Raw genomic sequence first — 4,770 nt, forward strand, 5'->3', positions numbered from 1 at the left:
CACGGTATCCTACCCCGTGACCCTGTCCCTTCTATCCGATAGGGCATTATCCAGGTACTATTCGAATACACCTACCTCCCATACAGGGTCCACGGACAATTGGTCCATAGCATCCTCTTGTTGATTGGCCGAGGCGTACTGCACTCGCCCTATTTGCCAAAAATAACTTTTCCGCCCCTAATTCGTATTTTCAGCCGGCAACCCCCTCTGTCTGCTATATATTATTTCAGTCCCTATCCAGCAACATTTGGACGTTTTATATCAACATTATTTATTTAAAACATTATATGTAATTTTCACTATTAACAGAGGCATTTCTGGCAATCCATCTTCCAAGATGGCGATTCATTCCCCATAACTGATCTCTCCTCATTACCTATGCCTGACGGACAATTTGATTACGTGTATTACAGCACGCCGCTCCCCGCCCATACACAGACGCACCGTTTGCTCTGATTGGCCAGGACGCGCTGCACACTTTCTCAGATCTGACTTCACGTATCCCAACTCAAATTTATTCATACTCCCGCCCCCACACTCACACTCCATTGGCTGCTACTTTTATCAGCAGGGTTTTTAAACCCCATCTGCTGTATCTAATGTGAGATCCCGGAAGTGAACAAGCCCCGACGGGCGAAACGCGTTTTCCACGGACTTCACGACGAGACCTTCCTTGGAGCAGTACTTACTGCCACCTGTCTCCTTACCTGACACCTTGAGTATCATTTTTTTCACACATATATATTATTTTGGAGTCTTTATTACCTTTGCTAAATAGTGCCTATCTCACTCAGGCACTCCGATTTATACTGCATATCACGCTGCTAGAATTTCTGTGCCTATTATAGCCCATTAATCTTACAGATTGCAGATTAGACTTATTCACTGTGCTGCACTCATCTTTCATCATGAGGAACAGTGTGGTACACTTAATGGGCTGATGCCATCCTCTAACCTTAGCAATGATTATTATTTGGATACTGTACCCATGAATGGATTTGGTAAAACAGGAATGCATATGTGATTTATACAGCTAGGATTTTCTGTGTTTATTACAGTCCATTAATCCTACAGATTGTAGATTAGATCCATTTGTTGTATTCTGCTTATCACGTCAATATCATCATCTTCTTCTTCAGCAGGGTACACTCAATAGGCTGATGCTATCCTTTACCCTAAGTAATGATTTCTTTGAGTGTATTCACGATTGTTTTTCTGCATAAATAGGAATTGATACATTACTTATGGTTTGACTCACAGACCTACCTGATGCCTCATATTTTGCGTCTTGGTCTCCCCTCTGAGACACTGCTCAACAGCTGACTTTTTATTTAGCTCTCAATTCTTCTCTCATTTTCTTTCTCTCTCACTATCATTCTGTGGACTCTCATCCTCGATCCAGGGTCAACGATGCCACTGCGTGGTAATTCCTTTTACCCTGCCTAACGTGGAAAGCAGATCCACACACTGTATGACCTTATCTTTTCTATAATCTCTTCCTCTCACTATTCCTATATAGGTGCACTCTCATTGGTAGATAGCCTCTCTACTATCATACCACGCTGCTAATGCCCAAACTCGTCCGATCTTGGAAGCGAAACAGCGTCGGGCCAGGTCAGTACCTTGAGAGGAGACTCCCTGGGAATACCCGGTTTTGTAGAGTACGGATTATTCCCCTTCTTTTGAAGGGTGGACACCAACAGCAGTATCACCACTACGTACTATTTCTAACATTCCTTTTTTACTCCTACTAGTGTTCAGGTTATGCTGATCTATACATTCTCAAATTTGTTTGAACAAAATTGATTAAAGGGTTAATATCTAACTACTTGGTATTAACCCAATCCAAGCGGTCCTCCAATATACAGTACTGATCTCCTTGGTTGGTCTCATTAATACAGATTATCTGTACTGGTCAGGAGAAACGGGTGCTAGACTATTTTGTGTCTGCAGCCTTTCTAAATCCTTCTTGTGTGATTCAACAGACCAGAACATTTTATTATTATTATTATATATACTATTTATATTTCTCTAACGTCCTAGTGGATGCTGGGGACTCCATAAGGACCATGGGGAATAGATGGGCTCCGCAGGAGACTGGGCACTCTATAAGAAAGATTTGGTACTATCTGGTGTGCACTGGCTCCTCCCTCTATGCCCCTCCTCCAGACCTCAGTTAGATTTCTGTGCCCAGCATGAGCTGGTTGCACACTAGGAGCTCTCCTGAGCTGCTAGAAAGAAAGTTTAAAATTAGGTTTTTTATTTTACAGTGAGACCTGCTGGCAACAGGCTCACTGCATCGTGGGACTAAGGGGAGAAGAAGCGAACCTACCTGCTTGCAGCTAGCTTGGGCTTCTTAGGCTACTGGACACCATTAGCTCCAGAGGGATCGACCGCAGGACTCGTCCTTGGTGTTCGTTCCCGGAGCTGCGCCGCCGTCCCCCTTACAGAGCCAGAAGCATGAAGATGGTCCGGAAAATCGGCGGCAGAAGACATCAGTCTTCACCAAGGTAGCGCACAGCACTGCAGCTGTGCGCCATTGCTCCTCATACACACTTCACACTCCGGTCACTGAGGGTGCAGGGCGCTGGGGGGGGGGGGCGCCCTGATCAGCAATAATATCACCTTGGCTGGCAAAAATAACCACAATATATAGTCCCAGAGGCTATATATGTGGTAATTACCCCTGCCAGAATTACAGAAAAAAGCGGGAGAAAGGCCGCCAAAAAAGGGGCGGAGCCTTCTCCCTCAGCACACTGGCGCCATTATTCCCTCACAGTTCCGCTTGACGGAAGCTCCCTGACTCTTCCTTGCAGTCTACACTACGGAAAGGGTAAAAAAGAGAGGGGTCACTAAATTTGGGCGCAGTTTAATATAATAAGCAGCTATAAAGGGTCATAATTCAGTTAGTCCCTGTATTATTATAGCGCTCTGGTGTGTGCTGGCATACTTTCTCTCTGTCTCCCCAAAGGGCTTTTGTGGGGTCCTGTCTCCTTGTAAGAGCATTCCCTGTGTGTGTGCGGTGTGTCGGTACGGCTGTGTCGACATGTTTGATGAGGAGACTTATGTGGAGGCGGAGCAGATGCCTATTAATGTGATGTCACCCCCTGCGGGGCAGACACCTGAGTGGATGGATTTATGGAAGGAATTACGTGCAAGTGTCGACTCCTTACATAAAAAATTTGACGACATGCCAAATGCGGGACAGCCGGCTTCTCAGCTCGTGCCTGCCCAGACGATTCAAAGGCCGTCAGGGGCCCTGAAACGACCACTACCTCAGATGGCAGACACAGATGTCGACACGGATACTGATGCAAGTGTCGACGACGATGAGTCAAATTTAATGTCCACTAGTGCCATTTGTGGCATGATTGAGGCAATGAAAGAGGTATTACACCTTACTGATATAAACCCGGGTACCTCAAAGAAGGGTATTATGTTTGGGGAGAAAAAACTACCTATAGTTTTTCCCCCATCTGAGGAATTGAATGAGGTGTGTGAAGAAGCGTGGGCTTTCCCCGATAAAAAATTGGTGATTTCAAAAGAATTACTAATGGCGTTCCCTTTCTCGTCAGAGGATAGGTCACGTTGGGAAACTCCCCCTAGGGTGGATAAAGCGCTCACACGTTTGTCTAAAAAGGTGTCACTACCGTCTCCGGATACGGCCGCCCTAAAGGAACCTGCTGATAGAAAGCAGGAGGCTATCCTAAAATCTATTTACCCACACACTGGTGTTATACTGAGACCAGCTATTGCCTCAGCCTGGATGTGCAGTGCTGCTGCTGCTTGGTCAGATTCCCTGTCGGAAAATATTGACACCCTAGACAGAGACACTATATTGCTAACCATAGAGCATATAAAAGACTCGGTCTTATACATGAGAGATGCACAGAGGGAGATCTGCCGGCTGGCATCTAGAATAAGTGCTTTGTCCATCTCTGCTAGGAGAGGCTTATGGACTCGGCAGTGGACAGGAGATGCAGATTCTAAAAGGCACATGGAAGTTTTGCCTTATAAGGGTGAGGAGTTATTCGGGGACCGTCTCTCAGACCTTGTTTCCACAGCAACGGCTGGGAAGTCTGCATTTTTGCCCCATGTCCCCTCACAGCCTAAGAAAGCACCGTATTACCAAGTACAGTCCTTTCGACCCCAGAAAAACAGGCGCGGAAAAGGCGGGTCCTTTCTGTCTAGAGGCAGAGGAAGGGGGAAAAAGCTGCAACACACAGCCGGTTCCCAGGACCAAAAGTCCTCCCCCGCTTCTTCCAAATCAGCCGCATGACGGTGGGGCTCCACAGGCGGAGCCAGGTACGGTGGGGGGCCGCCTCAAAAATTTCAGCGATCAGTGGGCTCGCTCACGGGTGGATCCCTGGATCCTTCAAGTAGTATCTCAGGGGTACAAGCTGGAATTCGAGGCGCCGCCCCCCTGCCGTTTCCTCAAATCAGCCTTACCGACGACTCCATCGGGCAGGGAGGCTGTGCTAGAGGCCATTCACAAGCTGTATTCCCAGCAGGTGATAGTCAAAGTACCCCTACTTCAACAAGGCCGGGGCTACTATTCCACACTGTTTGTGGTACCGAAACCAGACGGTTCGGTGAGACCCATTTGAAATTTGAAATCCTTGAACACTTACATAACAAAATTCAAGTTCAAGATGGAATCGCTCAGGGCGGTTATTGCAAGCCTGGACGAGGGGGATTACATGGTATCCCTGGACATCAAGGATGCTTACCTGCATGTCCCTATTTACCTTCCTCACCAGGAGTACCTCA

At 46.9% G+C, this 4,770-nt stretch overlaps 1 pseudogene; it reads left to right on the forward strand.

The window, feature by feature from the left end:
* Positions 1–1,544: 1,544 nt before the first annotated feature.
* Positions 1,545–1,663, forward strand: LOC135054364 (5S ribosomal RNA; annotated as a pseudogene).
* The last annotated feature ends 3,107 nt before the right edge of the window (positions 1,664–4,770 follow it).

This window comes from Pseudophryne corroboree, chromosome 2 (genome assembly GCF_028390025.1).
Source record: "Pseudophryne corroboree isolate aPseCor3 chromosome 2, aPseCor3.hap2, whole genome shotgun sequence".
In the NCBI taxonomy this organism is placed as follows: domain Eukaryota; kingdom Metazoa; phylum Chordata; class Amphibia; order Anura; family Myobatrachidae; genus Pseudophryne; species Pseudophryne corroboree.